General features: G+C 51.7%; 2 long non-coding RNA genes across 4 annotated transcripts; both read right to left on the bottom strand.

Annotated features, from left to right (window-relative positions):
* Positions 1-4,301: 4,301 nt before the first annotated feature.
* Positions 4,302-5,956, bottom strand: LOC125617265. The gene is made up of 3 exons (XR_007348216.1): positions 5,800-5,956; positions 5,417-5,587; positions 4,302-4,758 (listed from the first exon to the last, which is right to left on the bottom strand). It is a non-coding gene; the product is annotated as an uncharacterized LOC125617265 (long non-coding RNA).
* A 1,276-nt stretch (positions 5,957-7,232) lies between these two features.
* On the bottom strand, positions 7,233-20,377 carry LOC125617264. 3 transcript variants are annotated; one of them, XR_007348215.1, is made up of 5 exons: positions 19,643-20,377; positions 17,199-19,255; positions 12,321-12,470; positions 9,024-10,824; positions 7,233-8,438 (listed from the first exon to the last, which is right to left on the bottom strand). It is a non-coding gene; the product is annotated as an uncharacterized LOC125617264 (long non-coding RNA). The 3 variants fall into 3 exon arrangements; XR_007348214.1 differs by lacking the exon at positions 7,233-8,438 and having other exon boundaries at positions 8,705-10,586; positions 10,754-10,824; positions 19,643-20,370; XR_007348213.1 differs by lacking the exon at positions 7,233-8,438 and having other exon boundaries at positions 8,705-10,824; positions 19,643-20,369.
* Positions 20,378-22,393: the final 2,016 nt, after the last annotated feature.

The following is a 22,393-nucleotide window of genomic DNA, read 5'->3' as shown; positions in this document are numbered from 1 at the left end:
ATCTTTATTTTATTTTTATGTGGTGCTGAGGATCGAACCCAGCACCCCGCGCATGCCAGGCGAGCGTGCTACTGCTTGAGCCACATCCCCTGCCCCTCTTGAAATTTATAAAGCTTTAAAACTCGATCCTCACAATTTTATTTTGTAATGGGCTTTGCAAATTCTGTAGCTGATGCTAACTGAGGTGACGATTTGGGGCATCATTGAATCTGGAGAACACAGACGACTCCTGGAGAAGGTTGAGGGGACCAGGATACACCACCTCAAATGGGTTTGCTGGGCATATGGATGACCTTGAGCTAAAGGCCACTGAGAACCAGCAGGAAAAGCTTTAAAAACCAGGCTCCAGGCTGGGGTTGTGGCTCAGTGGTAGAGCGCTCGCCTAGCACGTCTGAGGCCCTGGGTTCGATCCTCAGCACCACATAAAAATAAAATAAAGACATTGTGTCCGACTACGACTAAAAATATATATATCAATAAATAGGCACCACAGGAAAGCAGCTGTGCGTGCGACTCCAGGCTCCTGACCCCTCCCTGCAGCATGCCCAAGGTCCACGCTCCAGCAGGGCTAAAGTTCTCCCTTGGCTCCTCCTCTGGCCAGTCAACACAGGGGAGCGCATGGCTCAGGAGGAGATAGGAACCTTGAAGGAGTTGTACTTTTGGTCTCACTTCTTTAAAACCTTCAGAGAAAAGTGCCGTTTCTTCCGTTTTGGATTTTCTCTGGTCTGAGACTTCAAACTGGGGCCTGCTTTGGTAAGTGACCTGGCAGCTGCCCCTGTGTCCCTAGGATGCAGTAGGAAGGAGAGGATGGGGAGCCAGAGGGTACTGGCATTCAGATGCGCCCCCTTTGCATTTTGGCTTAAAGCTATCCATGTACTTCTTTTTTCCCCCAATAATAAGTGTGTGACTAAAGTACGTTATTAAAACTTTCTCAGGGGTTGTGGCTCAGTGGTAGAGCACTTGCCTAGCATGCCTGAGGCACTGGGTTCGATCCCTGGCACCACATAAATATTAAAACAAATAAAATAAAGCTATTGTGTCTGACTGTTGTAGGGACAAACCAGGCAAGGCACCGAAGATAGCCGGAAACAGTTTTATTTGGCTGCAGCCAGGTTCAGAGGGCACAGCTTTTGCTGAAATCAATCAATCCCCTGAACCCCGAGTTCAGGGAGTTTCAGAGTTTTATACCCAGCATTAAGGGGAGGGGCTCAGAAGTTCACAGTCTGCAGAAGTTCACATCAAAGCAGCTTTTTCTCTCACTGTTCTGGGCAGGTTAACCCTTCAAGGACAACACCTGAGAAGGGGAGAGCTTCTTCTCCCCTTTCTTTCCTCCCCCTGCCAGCTGTTACCATGAGCCCATTTATAACTTATCTTAAAAATGTAGACATCTCTGTGAAGCCCAGCTCAAGGCCAGAGGCCTTGTTTGCACATTTCTTCAAAGTACTATACTGGATACATTTGTGAAAACTAGTAAGGGGGTGTCCAGCACCTGGAGTGCTGGTGTCCTCTCGGCCAGTGGCCAAGTAAACAGGGTGACATGAAAATAGGAAATTTATCTACATTGGACTCTGCTGCAGAGACTCTTTTGCTGACGGTCCTAAAATCAGCCGTGGTGAAGAGGGCTTTTCTGTGGAGAAAGGGGGTGCCACTTCACGACTACAACTAAAAAAAAAAAAAAAAGTCAGACACCCGTCAGGATCCCCCAGCTCTGCATCCTCTGTGAGGAGGACAAGAGAGGAGTCCTGTGCTTCTGACAAACACTCCCGCCCCCCTTTCTGACCCTGCAGATCCAACCAGAATGATCCCCAGGGCCTCCTGCTGCCTGCATGGGGCTCACTGTCCTCTTCTTGGGAGTGTCACAGGAAGATCTGATACCACTTCAAACTATCAGGTCTCAGGCAGCCCTTGTGTGTGAGTGTGGAGTGACTCAGCCAGAGGGAACGGCAACGCAGTGGCACCCGCCCCCACCTCCTGGTCACCTGGACCCCCACATGGCTGACTCTCAGCACATCTCTTTTTACATTATGTAAATTCTCAGTCCATCTGTTGTTCAGATTGTAGGCACCATTGTATCTGAGATTCTTGTCACTACTGTGTGATCAATAAGATTCCTCTAAAGATGCAGCTTTTTGTAAAACATATCGCGTGGCTGGGGTTGTGGCTCAGCGGTAGAGCACTCGCCTAGCACGTGGGAGGCACTGGGTTTCATCCTCAGAACCACATAAAAATAATAAAATAAAGGTATTGTGTCCATCTGCAACTAAAAAATAAATAAAAAAACATAACACACCGAGAGGGTGACTTTTATTCTAGGATCTTTAAAACAAGTATGTTTTTAATGTTTAATAAAGGTGTATGTAACAAAAGAAAATAGGGCAAAAATTTGCCTTTTGTAAAGAGAATTTACATTTATAAAAGGTGTCTCTCTCCCACCTTTTATAAAGTCTGATTATTTTATTTTACTTTAGTTGGGGATGGAGCCCAGGGCCTGGCCCAAGCTCAGCTTGAGCTTTCCCACCAAGGTGCACTGCTCCACAGCCCCAAGAGGTCTCTTAACAATGGAGAAGGCTCAGGTGTAAATCTGCAGAACAACTCTCGCTAAACAACCCTTGTTTACTGTACTCTTCCTGGTTACCTTCCCATAATCCAGGCCGCCTTCCCTTTGGTTTAGCCTGAGGTGGTATATAAACCCAAATCTGCCCGCCCTTGCAGTTACTCATCTCGGGCACTCCCTGTGTACTCCGGAACATTCTTGTAAACTTCTGTTTGTTTTCTCTGGTTAGTCCGTCTTTGCCCGTGTAATTTGCAGGGCCGCAGGTAGAGAACCTAAGACAGGTAGAGGAAGAAGGTTCTTCCTGCCCTACAAAGTTGTTTTCACTGAAGTGCCCACAGGAAAAAGTAGAATCCAGGTTCTTCAGAGCAGCCCAGGCCAGCAACACCAAGGCTGGTGGCCTGGTGGCAAGGAGAGCAGGATTGACGGGACCTCAGAGCAACTCACTGACACGAGGCACCTCGCTCCCCACCACTGGGTGTGCAACTAGGGCTGAGGACCTCTGGTGACAGATGCCAGTTGTCACCAGGACTGGATACCTGTGACATCCCCGTGGGTCATCTGGTGAGGGCTTGAGAGTTGGCCTCCTGAGCACCCACAGCTGGCAAGGACATGCCAGGTCTCCTGAGCCATTCAGAGCCACCCACTCAGTGCCTGGCTTCATAAATAGAAAGTCTGACCAGTCACCTTCCGTTTTTTGGGACCGTCACCTTCCTCATACCCTTCCCCGCGTGGGAAACTGGCAGGCTCCCTGGCAGGCTCCCAGCGTGCCCTCTGGCCCTGTCACCAGCTGCGCTCGTTGTTTTATATGTAGCCTTGCTAGGCCCTGGGACTCAGCTAGGTTGGCGCCTCCTGTCTGACTGCTTGGCTATTAAAAGCAGGCGGGCACCCTCCCCAGGTGGGCTCTGCTGGCTGCTGGTCTGTCCTGTTTGCAGGGCTGAGACGAGCCCGGCAGGCCAGAGACTTCCAACGGGGTTACAAACCAACAGAGCCTGGTTGTTTGGGAGCTCCTGGGAACCTTTCTTTGGACTTTTCTTTAGGTCTTGAAGTAGCTAGCGTCTGCAGGCCGTTCTAGCTCGCTCAGTGCATCTGGAGCAAAGAGGACTTAAGAGTAAGCCAGAGCCTGGGGAGGGAGACCCCAGAATGAAGAGTGGCATTCTTCCCTCATTTCTCAGGAGCTGCTGTCCCGGGTTTCCCAGGCCCATCTTGGATCTGTCACCGAAAGCCCCACATTTCCGCTGCCCTAGCTCTATGACCTGGAGTGGGTGAGGGGCTCTGGGGGAGGGAGGGCTTGTCCTTAAAATATGCCCCCCCACGCACAGAGCTTAAGTTTGGCTTCCTACACACAGTGCACTGCAACCTAACTCCGTGTGTGAATGCACCGTAGCAGAATTTCCCTCGGAGCTGTGTTAAAAGACAAGACTGCAGATCTAGTTTTGGTAGATCTTAGTTTACTTTACTTGAGATTCTAAAATCAGCAGCAGTCCAGTTCAGAAGGTTCCCCCCACCTCATGGGCAGGTTGTCCAGAGCCAGAGAAAAGGAAGTGATTCAAAGAAAAAAGGAAGTGCTTGAGGAGAGAGCCCTTGGTTACAGCCCGTGTGTCTTGTGTGAACCTGGTTTGAACAGTTGGCTGAAACCTGTAGCAACAGCCCCACAGCCAATCGTGGTGCCAGGAGCAACAGGCTCCGCCTCCCAGGAGCTTCTCCCCTGTCCCCAGGGGGAGACCCCTCTAGACACCCCTCCCCCACATAAACCCTCCACCTTCCCGTCCCTGTCTCCAGGCCCCTCACGCAGAGTGGTGGGAACATGTCATTCCACAGGCAGGGCCTGTGCTCCCTCCACACACTTTCTTTTCAGAAGCGATTTCCCTGAGGCCCTTCCGGCCCTGCGCTGGCTTAAGTCAATAGGATGCTACATTCCTTGACAAACAACCTGTACCCTTAGCGCTGTTTTCCAGGTGAGGAATGTAAGACTCCTTCCTCCTGGTCAGAACACAGACTGTCCTGGAAGGGGGCTCCTGTGGCTTTTACACACACCCAAGATTCCAAGACCCAGGAATCCAGGATCGTTAAAAGCAAAGCCCACCAACATGAAATCTATCCAAACAAGGGCCCATTAGAACCAGTCAGCACAGGTCACTTCGCATCTCATTTCAATCTCACTGTGATGGCAAACGCCACCCCACACCTGGGTTTCGCTTGGATACCTGTGGAAAAACCAGAGGCAGGAGGGACTTGAAAATCTACTGTCACTCAAAAGTTGAGAGGTAGTACCTGGGCAAAACCCTCTAGAAACTTCCCTAAGACTCCACAAAACTGGGGGACGTCAGGTCCCTCTCCTCTTTGAGACAAACCTCCTCTCCTTGAGGGGTCGTTCCTTTCTCTCTAACAGACCTTGCTGTACTTCTACTACATTTAACGTCTTGCCTGACATCTTCTCCTGCGGGAACACAAGTGCCAAGGGACACACTCGAGCTGTGGATTCCCAAGATCACCAAGCAACAACTCCACACGCCACCCAAGCTCCTGAACCATGAGGCATCTGGCTGGCCTGTGTCCACAGAGGGGGGCGTAGACCTTGGGAAGCCCCTGGGCAACACAGAAGTCCTTGTTACCCGTGGTGGGCCCTGACCACACCTGGATTACTAGGGAGGCTACTCATGGAGATCCCTTGGTAGGTGTGCTGACCTGACAAGACAATAACTCAGGGTGGGACTTGTCACTCCAGAAAGGAAAACAGGTCACTGATGTTGTGGGGCTTTGGCCACAATGTCGGACCCCACTCAGCAGGAGGGACTAGCGGTCAGTTCAGCCACATGGGCAGTGAGCCATCATTCGTGAATATACAAGGAAACCCCAACAAACCTGGGCTCCGAGGCTCAGGCAAACGTCCCTGCCTGGCACCACTCCACAGCGTCACACTTCAATTCAGAGAGGGTGGTGAGACCTCAGGGAATACAGCAGCTTCGCCTTGGAACCTCCCTGGTGTCACCTTCTTTACCTCTTTCTTTGCCCAGTTCTGATTTGTGTCCTTTGCTATTAAAAAAAAAAAAAAAAAGCAAAACTATGACCCTTAAGTATGGCCCTTTCTTGAGTTCTGAGTCATTCTAGGGGACTGTTGGAAGTGAGGGGCATGTATGGGGACCCCTGAAGGTATAGCCAGTTAGCCTGAAGCAAGGGTGGCCTGGGATCCCTGAACGGGCATCTGTGTCTACGTGAGCTCCCTGTGTGGGGGACGGGCCTGTAACCTTGAGTTTGGCTGCTCCAGGTCGCTCCCCTTCTTGAGGACTCATCCTCTGTCCTGCTTCACAGTGACATTGACCCTCGCTGGCTTCGTGCCTTCTGCCTCCTCTCCCAGGGCATCCTCCTCCAGCCTGTAGTGAGAAAGGTCTCCTAAAACTCAAATGGGACCCACCCCCTCCCTTCTTCAGCCCCTCCTCAGCCATTTGCCCCTGAGTGACATCAGAACTCCCCAGCCCCTCACACACAGACCGGCAACTTGGCCTCTCGCTGACCTCTCTTCCTCCTGACCCCAACTAGGGACCTTCCCTCTGGCTACACTGCTGTCCTGGTGGCTTCCTGAACTTGTGGGCATAACGTAGGTCTCAACTCCACTCTGACCTTCAGAATTTAGCCAGCAGTGTCACTTCCTCCTGGAAGTTTATCTATAGTGACCCTTTTCCCATGACTCATGACCCGTCTGGAGCCCCTGCCCTGCTGTCAGCACCCGCCACCCCTTGATGTGATGAGCTGGGACAGGACTTTGGTGCCCTCTGGACGGATGGCCAAGCTGTGGGAGTCTCAAGGCCGAGGACTGGCTCACATCTGCCCTGTGGTTTCAGACGCTCTCGCATCAGCTCTGGAACCCAGTAAGCTCCCGGTGCATGTGTGTGGGATGAAGGACCGACAAGTCACTCCACCTCAGGGACTCTCCATACCTCTGTTTCTTAAGAAAGTAAGATTTACAAATATTTATCACTCAGATTGACAGCAGTCCCCATTTGGGCTATGGGTCAAGCTAGGCCCACGCACAGAACCCTGGGGAACTATCTCTCACCCACGTCTGACCCTTCTTACTGTCCTGTGACATTTACGCATCACTTGTACTCAGATGAGAGGACTGACTGTGGATAGATGGATTATACTACTGATTTTAACTTAGGTAATTGTTTTAAAATGAAGTGGCTTTGAAACAATCCATCGGGGGCATGGAGTTCACGGGTAGAGCACTTAACCTCACGTGTGCCAGTCCCAGGCATGGGTCCCGCACCCCAAAAACAAAACAAAATGATCTGAGGAAAAAAAATCCCCAAATTGAAAATAATCCTAATATCCTAGCCCATGTGAACAATAGGTATGTTTAAAAAAAAAACCCTTTAAATTAAAAAATACATTTTTTTATCTTTACCACCAGTTCCTGGCACAGTTCTATTAAAACCTTTGAACTCTTCTGGGTAATGGGTCTTTTGATGCCAGTGAATGAGTCATGGGGTAGAAGGGGACACCTAGACAGCTTCAGAGTGGGAGCTGGTCACCAGAAAGACTAAGCCATGATTAGGGGGTTGGAACTTTCAGCCCCTGCCCCCAACCTTCAGGGAGAGGAGAGGGGCTGGAGCTGGAGTTGATCCTCAGAGGCCAACGATTTCATCAACTGAGTCTCTGCATGAAGTCTCCATAAGAACCCTGAGGTTAGGGGCTTGCCAGTCTGTGAACACGTGCACGGGCCAGGAGAAGGCCACCTCCATCTCCATGGTGACAGACACTCCAGCTCTGGACCCTTCCAGACCCCGCCCCACACCTCCCATCTGGCTTTTCATGTGTCTCCTTTGTAATAACTTTGACCAGAAGCAGCCCCTTTCCTGAGTTCTGAGTCTTCTGGAGAGTTACCCTATCAAACCTGAAGGGTGGGTGTGAGCTCGTGAATTTATCGTCAGCTGGGCAGAAATGTGGGTGCCCTGGGGACCCCGTTGGTGGCTGGCATCTAAATTGGGAGAAGTCTCATAATTTGGGAGTCTGACCCAACTCCAGGCGGACAGTATCAGAACTGAATTAAATTGCTGATCATCAAGTTGGTGTTGGAGAACTGGTTGTTGGTGGGGAAACCCACCACACACTAGCTGACGGAGCTGGCAAACACAGGCAAGCACAACGGGGATCTCATCCGGTAGGACAAGCCAGGCGTTTCCATCGCAAGGTGGGTTTGTATGTAGTGCAATTGCTACGAAGCAGCCTCCCTCTCTGCTCTGCGTCGGGGTAGCTCAAGACTGCAGGAGGCCACTTCCCTCAGCAACACACTGGAACTAAGCACCCAGAACCCAGGACCAGCCTCAGCCCTGAGCGTGGTGTTTAAAGTGTCCTCAAACCAGTTCTTCTTTTCTTTTCTTTTTCTTTCTTTCTTTCTTTCTTTTAAGTAAATGAGGGGCAGCATTTATTTCATAGGTTTGTCCCCAGAGTTAGCACAATATTTGGACATAGGACATGTTCAATAATCATTGTCTCTGTGCCCTCACAGTGACCCCTGATTGTCAAAAAACTTCATCCCAGGGACCCTTTGCCCTTTATTTTTTTATTTTATTTGTCAGAGCTGACAAGTAAAGGCCATCTCTCCACAGACGGAGAGAGGCCCTCTCCCCTGTAAGAGCTCCCTCTCTCACTCTCCTCTCCTCAACCCATTTCCATTTCTTGGGGTGGTGTATTACTCAGCTCTTTCTGCTGCTGTAACCCAGGGTCCTGACAAGAACAATTTTAGAGGAGGAGACTTTATTTGGCTCTCAGGGTTTCAGAGGTCTCAGTCCATAGGCGGCCGGCTCCATTCCTCGGGGCCCAAGATGAGGCAGAACGTCATGGTGGAGGAGTGTGGTGGAGGGAAGCAGCTGAGGACATGGCACTGGGAAGCAGAGGGAGACTAAGCTTCATTCACCAAGGACAAAATATATACCCCAAGGCCCCCCATGACTCCTCTAGCCACACCCCACCTGCCTACGATACCACCCAGGTGTCCATTTGACTGGATTAGTGCACTGGTTGGGTTGAGGGTCTCATGACCGATCATCATTTCACCTCTAAACGTTCTTGCATTGTCAGACACAGGAGCTTTTGCAGGGGGACAGCTCATATCGAAACCATAACAGGTGGTGATCACTGATCACTGTCAATTCAGTTCTTGACAAAACTTTTTTTTTTTTTTTTTTTTTTTTGTAGTGCTGGGAATCGTCTTGTGCATGGTGGGCAAGCACTGTACCCCAGCTCCACCTCAGCCCCAGGCTTTACGAACTCTCAACAACTTAGTGGAAAATGTTTGGGAACTCCTTTTGAGGGGTTTTTTTTTTTCAACAACAACAAAAAGTGTCTAAGAGGCAGTATCAGTGGGCAAATGCTTATATGGAGTAAATAATGGAATACGAGATGATAAGACACCAAAATGCACTCCTTTGTCAACAAATACTGCTGGAAATGCCCAGAAAATACTCACGAACATTTGGCTGTTCATTAGAAATTTTCAGTGGGAAGTTTGCTCGACTGGATAAAACTACAGATGCTGTTACTGTGTCCAAAAAGGTCAGGTATCAAGGTTGAAGTCCATGAAGAACTGCTTTTCTTATGAGCCACTAAGGAATGACAACCAGAGGAGTTCTTTCTCTTCTGTAAATGATCTCTTCAGGTAAAACAATGTGTTATTGAAAAACTCAAAGCTGCTGGAGCTACATTTGACTTGGAATTAAAAAAAAAAAAAAAGGAATTCAGGATTGGGCTACCAAGGTAGTTCAGACTGGGAGTTCACTACCTGCACCCCCAAAGCAGGGAAAGGATGAGCCGAAAGTGCAGCCCACAGGAAGTGGTTAGCTTGATTAAAAAGCAAACAACGCAACAAAAAACTGGACATTTAAACAGACAAGGATCTTTTCAATGTTTTGCCAGGAATGAAGAAAGTCTTTTGTTCCAGAAATTCAGTGGATCATGTGACAGACATTTAAAAGACCCATTGAGCTTAAACAAATAGACCTAGAACGAGTGTCCCAAATCTGCTGGCCCTTTGTCCACAGCAAGTGGTTCTTGGCACAGCTGTTGGCTCCCCAGCACATTCTTAAAAGCGTGAGCATAAACGTACGTACGTATGTGCGCACTTGTGTACACACACACACATACACGCACATTCTGACACTTCAGGAAAAAGTGACATGTTCATCATCCTAAGAAAGTAACTGCTTTATCTTATGCAATGGACCATTTTGAAAAACCTGTTAGGAAATGTTACATTGTTGCATGGGATTTTAAGGGCGTGAGCAGCTAATAATGTGTCAATTAAAAACTCTTTCATATCTGCACACTTTAAACAACAACAACAAACTTGGAACAGAGTCTCTAATCTAGAAATCATCCCAGCGAGAGAAGTGGTGGATTTTGAAGACATTATTAAAAATACTTTGCAAAAGTAGCAGGTTGACAGCACAAATAATGGAAAGTTATTCATCATATTTTGAAAACAAACAAAAATCTTTGCATAACTGGTGAATTTAAAAGAGAAAGATAATTTTCTGTGGGTGAACAAGAGAGCCCTCTGCCTTCTGGCTCCCATATTGGGCTGTGTATTCTTCAGCTACGATGCTCATCAAGTCCAAATACTAAAATAAGCAACTTACATACAAATATATAAATAAGCAACCTCAGCTCACTAAGCCTATTATTACAGCAGGATTATTTTAAAAAGAAGAATGAACCATACCCAATTGCATTATTTTCACCAACAAAATTTGATCATTGACATATTTGAGAGAAAAGCTTTTGTACCCATATTGAGAACAAAAATTAAAATCATTTCAAAATGTTGCTAACTGTATAGTAAGTCTGCCTAGTTCCATTTTTGTGCAAGTTTTATAAATGCATAATGGGTCAGAACAATAATGCATGAGTATAATTTACAAATAAAGTAACATGTTTGGCATAGTGGTGCAGACCCTGATCCCAGCTACTCTGGATGCTGAAGCCGAAGCTGAAAGTTGCAAATTCAAGTCCAGACTGGGCAACTTAGCGAGACCTGTCTCAAAATAAAAAATAAAAAAAGCTGGGGATGTGGCTCAGTGGTGGGATGCTTAACTAGTCTATGCGAAGCCTTAGGTTTAGTCCCCGCCAGGAAGGCAGCATATACACATATAAAAGTTGCTCTGAGGGCTGGGGATGTGGCTCAAGCGGTAGCGCGCTCACCTGGCTATGCGTACAGTCCGGGTTCGATCCTCAGCACCACATACAAACAAAGATGTTGTTTCCGCTGAAAACTAAAAAATAAATATTAAAAAAAATTCTCTCTCTCTCTCTTTAAAAAAAAAATAAATAAATAAAATAAAAGTTGCTCCGAGGACCTGGGGTTCTGGCTGGATGGCGGAGTTGTTGCCTAGCATGTGCAAAGCCCTGTTTGATTCAAGCACCAAAAAAGCAAACTTTTTTAAAAAGTTGGTCCAAGACTTTTTCTGGCCAACAATCCCTCTCTCTTTACCCGTCCTTCGCAGAGTGACCTGGCCTCTCTCTCCTTAAGAGGCAGGCTTTTCCTTCCCTCTGAACTTGGATCAATAGAATGGGTGGCACTAACACTCTGCGGTTTCTGAGGTTCGTCTGTAAGAGTTATGCAGTTCCTGCCATGATTGCTTGGGAAGCTCCTGCTTGGGGCCCGTCCACCACGTTACTGATGTAGGGAGAAAAAGAGAGGTCCTCATCTCCCATGCATCCCTGCGATTGCCAGACCAGAGTGAAGCCATCTTGAACATCCCAGGCCTAGCTACCACCTGGCAGCAATGACATGGGAGACCCAAGCCACTTCCACATGGAGCTAAAGAACTCCTCAGCGGGGCCCCAGGTCCCTGGCCCACAGAACTGGGAGCAGAGGAGTTGGTGGCTGCTGGTGGAAGCCAGGGTCAGAGGTCTTGACCGCATAGCAATAGAAGGCTGAGGGGTGAAGTCCACACTCCACAGCATGTGGCATTTACTCCTTCAAAAGATGTCCGCTCCTTCCAGTCTTCTAAAAAGCTTTTATTTATTTAAGAAATGGTGGTAAAGTATACACAACAGAAAACCTGCCCTTTTACCCTTTCAGGTGCGGGCTCGGTGCCTTGGGTACTTCTTGGTGCAGCCATCCCACCACCGTATCCAGAACTTCCTCAGCCCAAACTGACGCCCACTAAGCTCCCCCTCCGCCCCCGCCACCAGGCCCCAGGACCACCACTCCACCTTCCATCTTTATGACTCCCATTCCTGGGGACCGCGTGCCAGTGGCCTGGGGCATTTCCTTTGTGTCTGGCTTAGTGGGCTTGGCCTGGTGTCCCCAAGGTGCGCTCATGTGGAGCAGGCGTCCGAATTCCCCTCCTTTTAAAGACCGAATCAATTCTATTTGTACTTCCCCAGCTTCCCTCCCTCTGGCCCCGTCACCACCTTTGCTGTTCCAGACAAACCCATCTGCTGTCCCCAACGCGCCTCCCACACGTCTGCCTCGGAGCCTCCACTTGCCTCTGGGCTGCTCCTCTGTTCGAAGCCTTCTCAAGCCCTGTTCATGCCTCAGAACTCGTCCGACCCCACCTTCCTGCAGGGAATAGTACCCCCCTCCTGGGCTCCCCCACACTTACCAGGTGCACCCGCAAAACTCCCGCGCCCCTGCCTGCCAGCCCATGCCAGCTCTGGGGGGGGGCCCTGGCATTGTTCCTCTTATGCCTCGAGGAGGTCAGTGCCAGGCCTGGCGCTCAGCAGATGCCTGGGAAGTAAACGCGAATGTAGGGAAACTCACCTGCAGTGGCCCGGAGCTCCATCCACCCCGCAGCACACACTGTGCTGCCAGCCCTTCCGCCGGCTGCGTCAGCTCCGAGTAGATGGCGAAGTCAAATTCCATCGGGGCCACTCTGGGGCTGCAGGACCTCGGTCAGCTTCGTTTTATTCCCTGAGGAATGGACAGATACCGTGGGATTCCGGGGTTGGCTGAGCGGTCGGCTGTGGGAGGCCAGGTAGGGAGCGATTCACAGACTGCAGCTTTGGAGTCGCATGGCACACATTGGGGTTATGGGACAGTTAATTTTATGTGTCAACTTGACTGAGCAAAGGGACACTCAGCTGGTAAAATACTAATTGTGGATGTGACTTTGAGGAGGTGTCCAGAAGAGGTGAGCATTTGAATCAGTAGACAGACTAGGGAAACCTCGGCTCCCGGGTGAGGGGGTCTCATCCCATCCACGAGAGCAGAGGAGAGCGAGGCAGAGGGAGGGCGAAGTCACTTTCTGCTTCAGTTGGGACGTCTGTCTTCTCCTGCCCTGTGACATCAGTGGTCCTGGGCCTGGGGTCTTCAGACTCAGACCAGGATGGACACCTCGGCTTTCCTGCCCCTGCACCTTACAGACAGCAGAACACGGGACGTCTCCATAATCACAGACTAATCACATCAGATCAATCTTTTTCTGTATTTTTCATATATTCTGTTTGTCCTGCTTCTCTGGGGAACCCTGGCACTGAAGGGAGGTCCCTAGATCTGTCACCTGGTGGAGGGCAGGCTGCCCCACCACCCTGTTTTGACATTTTCGCCCAAAGCCAGGTCCTTGTAACAATTGGAATTCCCAGTGTTTTTCTCACCAGGGACCCCTTTTCTGATAAACCACATGGTTGTAAACAAGTCCCATTCCCAGAGAAGGCAAAGGGCAGACGTCCCTTGCCCCTTTATTTTATTTTTAAATTCATTTTTAATATTTATTTTTTAGTTATAGGTGGACACAATGTCTTTATTTTATTTTACATGGTGCTGAGGATCGAACCCAGTGCCTCTCACATGCTAGGCAGGCGCTCTACCTCTGAGCCACAACCCCAGCCCGGGGTTTTATTTTTATTCATTCATTATTCATTTATCTATTTCCTCCCTCTCTTGCTCTCTCTGTTTATTTTTATTTTAATAATTATTTTTAGTTGTCAATGGATCTTTTGTTTTATTTATTTATTTCTGTGTGGCGCTGAGGTTAGAATCAGGGTCTCTCTAATGCAAAGCAAGTGCTCCACCACGGAGCTACAACCCCAGCCTCTCACTCTCTCTTTAATCTCCTTCCTTCCTTTTTTCTTTTTGGTGCTGGGGATTGAACCCAAGGATGCTCTACCATTGAGCTGCATTCCAAGCCCTTTTTATTTCTTACTAAGTTGTCCAGGCTGGCCTCAGAGTTGTGGTCCTCCTGTCTCAGCCTCCCGCATTGCTGGGATTGCCAAGTATGTCCCTGCACCCAGCTCTTCTTTCTTTATCAGAATTTTGGTTTCTATTTAAGTGACAGAAGTACGCAAATACATTTTGAAAAAACATAAACAATACAGATAACATAGCTATGTATCCAGAAAAACATGAAATATCCCCTTTTCCCGACCTTCTCTCCAGCAATACCTAAGAGGAAACCCAGGCCAGGGAGAAATTGTTGCTGTAAGTAGAACAGGACACCACCCTCCCCTTGAAAATCCCACGTAAGAGGCCGCCCCTGGCTCCCGGAGTTACTGCCCTACCTGTTCCTGCCCCAGATTTTCCTCAGCAAGCGCCGGGTTCTGGCTGCTTTGCTTCCTTGCCCCGCCCTTTCTGGGCACTGGCAGCCTGACTCTCTGCGTCTATCAGAGGACCCTGTGCAGGGTCACGGTCCCACAGCGGAAGGCTGCCTCGCCACCTGGGCTGCATCTGCCGGCTGACCCGGCCCTTCCTTCCTGGAAGCCCTTCCTCTCGGCGACTCTGACCCCACACGTGGCCTGGCTCGGACGCTCTGTTGACGTGCAAGGAGCTGCCCAGAGTGGCCTTTGGGGCGACTTCTCATCTCACAGGTTTGACCTAAGAAGTGATATAATCCAGACCAAGATCAACAGAAATTGGGCCAAAATTGAGCATGGCCTCCCTCAAAAAGCCCTGTCTGGAATGTCAAAGAGGTTGTTTTCAGGAGAGACAAAGGCCAGGACGGTGAGACAGCAGGAACCAGGTGTTGTATAGAACTCCCCCGGGGCAGCAGGATTTTACAAGTTTAAATCAAATCAAATTGCTTACTATGTGCCACATCCTGAAAGGAGCACAAAGAAAAGTAAGGCAGTGTTTCCCTTTAAGGAAAATCACAGCTACACATTTCTGTCATTTGGATATATTAGCTATTAGATCTGTCATTCATAAGGTGGAAAAATCCAAAGTGGTGTCCTCTCACATCCGTGCACACTGAGCCAGGTGCCGTGGCTCACATCTGTAACGGCAGCTACTTGGGAGACCAAGGCCGGGACCATCTCAAGTTCAAGTTCAGTATGGGCAACTTAGCAAGAACTTGTCTCAAAATAAAAAATACAAAAGGCTGCGGATGTAGCTGAATGGTAGAGTACCCAGTACCAAAGTGAGGGGTTGGGCTCTTCCTGCCTTAAGTGCCTTCTCCTTGGCCCAACATGGCTGCTGGAACTTGGGCCATTACATTGACATTCTAGCTGCTGGAGAGGAGAAAGGGGACTGGAAGGCACATTCTCTCCTTAAAGGAACATGACTCCCAGAAGTGGCACACGTTACTTCTGCTGTGTCTCCTCGTCCATAACAGAGAGACTTGGTTGCATCCCACTGGAGGGGCATGTGCTTAGGTGTGGGGTGTGTGTTGGAGAAGGGAGGGAGAGGCATGGGGCATGACAAGCACTGAGAAGTGGCACTTGGGGCGTGGCACTACACTTGCTGGAGCCATGGCTGTGTGGAGGCAGCTGGCATGGGAGAGGCTGGGCCCTGAGACGGGTCCCAGGCTGCTTGTCCCCACTCCCGTCTTCAGACGGACTCATCCAGGGTACTGGTTCCGGCCTGTCTGGACAGTGGCGGTTCTCGACCTCCACCCATAATAATTACACGCAGCAGCCTCAGGTCCGTTCTGCGTCAGGCTGAACGGAGGGTGACGGCGACAGATTCTCCATTAGTGCATTAGAGGGTGACAGTTGGCAGGTAGGTCCTGCACCCACGGGGAGCACCCAAGCCCTGCTGCCGCTTGAGGGAGGGGCGAGCTGTGCGCAGGGGCAGGTGCCTAGAGGAGCACCCTCAGGCCCCAGTTCCCTTGGGGCTCACCTCGTGCACATTGCTGCAGGCAGCGGGGCCCCTGCAGCCCTGAGTGATGTGCACTTTGTCCTCGTGGACCCCACAGCTCCCCAGGTTCTCCTGCCTCGATGGGGGGCCAGGCTGCAGAGAGAGGCCCCGGGAAGGGGGACCTGGGGCCACTCCTGGCCCTGCAGGGCAGGCCACGTTCCGGGTGTGGCTACACCTCTGGGGGCGCGGGCAGCCCGCCCCACTTGCAGCTTTTTCCATATTCGCCCTGAACTTTCCTTCAAACAATGAAGAGGAAATGCTCTCAACCCAGATGGCCAGGATACACGTGTCCGCAGCTATTCGCGGGGAGGGAGCTGCCGTGCCAGGGCTGCTGCCCCGGGAAGGAAGCCCGACCCACGAGATCCAGGAAGCAATAATCCAGCACCCGCAGCCCTGGCTGCAGGCCGGTCACCTTCAGGCCACGACAGGCTGGGCGGCCTCCCTCCGCAAGCCCCGGGGTTGCCCTTCTCCATCAGACAAGCCCCACGGAGCTGGTCTGGGGTCCAGGGGTCAGGCTCTACGGCATGGGTGTCCCTGACCATGCGTGGGCTCCCTCACTCCCTGACCTGGGCGGCTCTGGATCCCCCTTGCGGGACCCTCCCTTGCCACCCTGACTGACAGGACCAGGCTCGATGGGCTTCACAGAATTGCTCCTTCCACCACCCCAAATAGGGACACGAAATGCTACGCAGACCGGGAATTTGTCACTGTGGAGACCCCCTGGCCCAGATCAGGGATGCGCAGAGTAGAAATCCCCTGCTCTGGGGTCCCAAGCTCTCCCTGAACAAACCAAGTGGCTGTCACGAGGGTCACCAGGTGTGTGGGAACGCGGCACTCACACTGGGTGGCCTAGACCACAGGACGGCGTCGGCTCCTGGCTCTGGAAGCCAGGCAGCCAGGAAGGGTGGGCTGGCTCCCGGGGCTGCGAGGGCAAACCTGTCCCAGGCCCGGTCCCAGCGTGGGGCGTTTTGCTGGCATCTTGGACACCCTTGGCGTGTCGCCTGACCCTGGTCTCCACCCTCGTGTTCACATGGGCTCTCCCTGTGGGTGTGTCTGTGTCCTCAGTTTCCCTTTTAATGAGGACATAAGTCATATTACTTTGTCACCCACACCCTAATGACCAGATTTTAATTGGATTACCTCTGTAAAGACCCCATCTCCAAGTAAAGTCACACCCGGAAGGACTGGGGGTTAGAACTCCAACATACAGCCAGGCGCCGTGGCCACGCCTATGACCCCAGACCTCGGGTGGCTGAGGCAGGAGGATCTCGAGTTAAAGCCAGCCTCAGCAATTTAGTGAGGTGCTAAGCAACTCAGCAAAACCCTGTCTCTAAATAAAGTATAAAAAGAGCTGGGGATGTGGCTCAGTGGTTTAGCACCCCTGGGTTTAATTCCTGGTACCATACAAATTCTGGGGGAACACAATTCAGCTCTGTCACATGTGGGAGTCCCATGTAGTAACTGGGACATACTTTTAATAAAAAATAATTTATTGTTTGTCTGAAATTCAGACTCAACTGGGCATCTGTATTTTTTTAAACTGGCAGCCCTGCTTTGAGCAACACCCACCTGTGAAAACAGCTATTCCCAACAGAACAGCGGAGATGGCTTTTGCTTTATGAAGTGATTAATCATAGGATGTCCTTAAATAGCAAATTCCTCCAGAGGCATCAAAGCAGCAGAGTAAGGACCAGGCCACACTGCTGGAGCGGAAAGCCCATGTGTGTTCTGAATTTAGGACGGCAGTTGAGGGTCAGTTTACAGAGGATGAGCTCTAGCATTCCCCGCTGCTCCTGGGCCGGGGATGAGAGGGGCTCACAGTCAGGGATGAGCTGGTGCCCCAAGCCCAGCCAGTGCTTTCTGGGGGATAGGCCCGTCTTGCCGGCCACTGCCCTCTTTCAGTGTTGGTGTCCTCCTCTCTTGAGTCTCTGTGGCCGGGTTGTGTGCACCCAAGTCCCTCCTCGTTACCCCACTGCAGGGTGGCAGCTTCCAGGTCCTGAGTTTCAGAGTCAGGGGCATTTGACATCCTAGAGTCAGAGCAAGAAGGAATCTGAGTCTGGCAGAAGCCACTGCAGGGTGACAGGGAGAGGCCATGGGTGGCAGAGACAGGCAAGCGTGGTGGGAGGTGCAGGCAGGAAGGGCGGCCGCTGGAGAGAGCTCATGTCCCCTCCCTCTTGAAGACAGAGGCTGAGGACCCAGACCCACAGGACACGAGGCTGACAGTCCAGAAGGCAAGGCGTGCCCACTGCAGGCCTGGTGCCCACTCTGTCCCTGCAGGCCTGGCTGGCCTCCCCCACACCCAGTGGTTCCACATCAGGAAGGCAGAGCTGGCCGGCCGGGGCTCTGCTGACGATAGAGCTTGTCTGTGAGAGGCCTAGGACATGTCCATGGAGACAGGTTCAGTCTTCTTCGACTCCAGAAACCACTGTGGCCCACATCCCACTGGAAATAATGGCAAGCAGGTGACTCAGAGAGATAGCATCAGATGCGGTTAGAATTCGCCCACAGCTGGGGGATTAGCTGTGGTGTCTAATGGGCCTTCTGCAGTGGGACTTGGCAGCAATTAGACCAGGGCCAATTAGCAGGACCACGCAGAAGCTTATGGGAGAACAGGGTCCTGGCACCTGCACCTGGAGCCGGGCCATCTCAGCTGTCCTGCTCTGCACTTGGGCTGACCAGGGAGACAGACTGCGTTCCTGCCACGCAGCCACGGAGGCCTGTGTGACCTGTGTGCTGGGCCAGCGGCCACATTTCACTCCAGGAGCAGGGCCAGCATGGCTGTGTCATCCTCTCACAGATGTCTCACTCTCTCCCCCGCCACGCTCCTGCGAGTCACCCCACCCAGGAAGAGCTTAAATCCCAACAATGACAACCAAGGTCAAAATCCCTGGAACTCAACTCTGGTGGCAAAGATCCATTCAGTGAGAAATTGGGATGTTTGTGCACTTGGGAGTTGGGCGTGACTGGCGTGGGTAAACCTGGGGTGTCCTCCAGATACACCACATGTGTGTGCGAATGCTCCTGTAGACGCCGCCCCCCCTTTCACATCATCTGGCGTCCACACTCATTGCTTCCTTGAGTGAAGTAACTCACAGAGACAAAACCTCGCAGACAAAATTCCTGCTCCTAGAGGTGACAGGTGTAGATAGTGATGGTGTAGATGATGTAGGTGATGGTGAGCATTCAGGAAGGGGCTGACTCAGGTGGGCAGCAGCAGGCAGTAGGGGGATGGGGGTGCTCACCAGGGTGGTGTGAGGGCAGGAGCCTGATGCAGGAACACCGGATCGGAGCGAGGTCTCCAGAGAGGTGGGACGGTGGCTTCCCTTCCTCTGCAGGCTGCTGAACCACCACACAAGCCCACGGATTCAGCACTCAAGGGCTCTCAAGCCACAGAGAAAAGACTGAGGAGCCTAGTCCAATGATGAGGGTGTCCAGGGTCTTCCAGAATGTTCCCTTGGGAATGAAGGAAGAGGGGGGGCTCTTCAGAGGCTGGCTTTGATGTTTTTGTTTCTAGGCTGCACAGATGGCCTCGTGTTGTTCAGACACACCGCAGCCAGCCTCACGCAGCACAGCACAGGGCGTCGGTTCCTGCCCAGGGGAAGCTGAAGGTTCTCGGGAGAAGGCGGCTGGCAACCAACAAAGCGCATGTCAGAAAGGCAGCTCCAGAAGTCCCAGCAGCAAGGCTCTGCAGCAGGGGCCCCAGCACCCCGCCCTTAGCCACTGCCTGCACGTCCTAAGCCAGGGAAATTCCTCCTGCCACCAGGCCCTGGGTCAGGGCACCCCCTGGAGACTGCCTGATGAGCAAGTAGGTCCTGGAGGACTCAGCCCATCCTCCTTAGGGACCAAGGAGACAATTCCCCACAGGGGCCTCTGTCAACGTGGGACAGCGGCTCTGAGCACTGGGGCAGCAGCTGTCCTCAGTGTCCATTGGGAGTCAAGTTCAATGACTCATGGCTCAGAGTCAGAGCCCAGGGCCAGCCACACCCGGACCATCTTATCCCAGACGTACTTACCACAGTGAGCGGAGGAACTCCGGCTTCTCAGACGTTGCTGGGACGAGGAAGGCAAGCCTCCCAGGCTGGCTGGAGTGCTGCTCCAACGAGGACCACATTCCCACACTCTTGGTGGGGCCCGGAGCCCCTACAAGAATGTCAGCTTCGCATTATGCTTGTTACTGAAGCCCCCGGCAAAGTGAGGAGCGAGAGGACTGGAAATACTGTGGCCTGAAGAAAGAGCCTTTTGTTTCTCTCACATAATGGTCTGGAAGGAAGCAGCCCGAGCTGTGGGGTGGCTCCAGGAAGCTGCTTGGGGACCCACATTCTTTCGACCCGTGGTTCTTCCCTGTCCTACAGAGATGTCCCAGTCTGCAGGGCTGAAACGGCATCACTCCGTTTTGGTGGAGATCTCAGAGGGGAGAAAGAGGGAGAGTGCCCAAGTCATCGCCCGTCAATCCAGTTACATGGTCTCTGTCACATCATATTGGCACTAGAGTTAGTCAACTTTTCGTCACTGTGACCAAAGTGCCCAAGAGGAACAATTAGAGGAGGAAAAGTTTATTTTGGCTCACAGTTTCAGAGGTTCAGTCCACGCTGGGCCGACTCCATTGCTCTGGGCCTGGCAGGAGGCAGAAGGTCAGGGTGGAAGGGCTGGGGGGAGCTGCTCTGCTCACGGCAGCCAGGGCCACGGGGTGGGGGGTCGGGAAGGAGCTGCAGGACAGATGGTCCTTCCAGTGACCCCCTCCTCCACTCACCTCCCACTGCCTAGTCCCTGCCCTGTCAGTCCATTCAAACTAGGAGGGACTGGCTAATGTCACAGTCCGTCCATTCACCTCTGAATATTCCTGCATTAACACAGGAGACTTGGGGGACACCTCAAAGCCGCTCCGCAGGCAGCCTGGGCCATGTTGTGTGCCAAGCTAAAACAGGGGGTTCTTACATCCATGGAATAAGGAGAGAAAGGGCTCTGGACAGTTAGCTGTCTCACCCCAGGTGGAGACCCCGACCACTGGCCTGGTCCCCAGCCACCTCGGGCCCTAACTCCAGTGACAACCAGACAAGTAGCCGCTGAGCTTCCACTTTTGCAGAATGAATGCTGGCATCTGCCTCCAGTCCCCGGGGGTTCCACACTGCCAGGGCTGGAATATTCTAGGCTCTCCGTAGTGTCGAGGAGAGCTACCAAGCCTGGTGTTTACCCTCATGGCCTCCCACATGGTCTGGTCAGGCCAGGAGAACTAAGGTGGGTGCACGCAGCACTCCAGAGACCACCAAGGCCGCGCCAGTGCCCTCACCTGTCGACACGATGACCTGTTCACCAGGTTGTTCCTCTCTTCAGAGACACAGAAAGGGCTCCACAGGATTGTGCCACTGCCCCACGGTGGAGAGCTCATCTGATTCCTGTCCCATGCCCCGTCCCATGCCTCCCCCCGCCCACCGCCTGCTGCCCCCTAAGCCCAAACCCATATCTGTCAAATCTGAGGTGAGGCAGCACATCATGGAGGAAGGACAAGGCAAGGAAAGCTGTTCTGATTGCGGCAGCCAGGAGCAGAGAGAAACGGGAGGGTCCTCATGCACAAAGGGAGCCTTTCTGGCACCTCAAGCCCAGCACCGTCTGGTAACATTACCAGGAAGACCCTTGAGCAGACTTTCCTCGGCTGGTGTGAAGGGTGGCAGGGTCCCAGCCCAGGGCTCTGCTAGTCTGAGCGCACATGCAGTTGCCTTTGGCAATCCTGGGAGCCCTTCGCTGGAGACTCTGAAGGAGGCTGGCTCTCCAGGAGGCCCTGGCCCTGTAGGCTCACCTGTCCCTGAAGATACCTCCAGATGGTGCTTTGTAGAGATCAGCCTTTCCAGAGATGTGAGACCCATGGCTGGAGTCTCCCACCTGTCTGGCCTCTGACTTTATTCTCTGCATTCCAACTAGTCTTTGGGCCACACAGTTACAGATGCCCTTCCTGGAGCATGGAGTGGCCAAGACCCGGTTCCAGCCCACTCCCAGCATGTGAATTTCCGCTCGCAGGTATATGTGCATGGACAGGTACAAACCAAACAGCAGAATAGGAGATGAAGGTCCTGAATATATAAATAACTCCTAGAACTCAACAGTGACAACAATTTAAAAATTTTTAAACGGACAAAGGACTTGAAGAGACATTTGTTCAAAGAGGATAAACAAGTGGTCAGTACACACATGAAAATATGGCCATGCTCATTAGGGAAACGTAAACCAAAACCACCAGGAGAAAGCACCTCAGACCCGCCAGGATGCTACCGTCAAAACAATAAAGATATTAGTGATAATTAATAAAAACAGAACAAGAGGTGGTTGGGAGCAGTTGGAACCCAGGTGTCACTGGTGGGAATGTAAGTGGTGCAGCTACTGTGGCCAAGGGTTCAGCTGTTCCCCAAAATTCTAGCCCAGGCTGCCACACAGGTGAACCTTGAGGACAAGATCAGGAGAAATTAGCCAGATGATAAAGGACCCAGCTGTGCAGCGGCACTTCCTGATGTGCTTACACCAGGCAAACTCAGGGGTGGATGGTGGTGACAGAGGCACAACACTATGAATGTTCCATGCTCATTGACAGATTGCACTTAAAAATGGCTAAAATAACAGCGACACCCTCGGCCCCCAGGAAGGGACAGGCTATTTTTCTTGTCACATGAGTGGCTTTTCACTAAGCGCATGCAGGGCAACATGAAGGGCTGGGCATGCGGCTGGCCCGCCAGGCGCTGGAGCAGGAATCAGAGACGCAGCCCGGCTCCCCCACG

The sequence above is a fragment of the Marmota marmota genome, unplaced genomic scaffold (genome assembly GCF_001458135.2).
Source record: "Marmota marmota marmota unplaced genomic scaffold, marMar, whole genome shotgun sequence".
Taxonomy (NCBI): Eukaryota; Metazoa; Chordata; class Mammalia; order Rodentia; family Sciuridae; genus Marmota; species Marmota marmota.
This window is presented reverse-complemented; position numbering and strand designations above follow the sequence as displayed.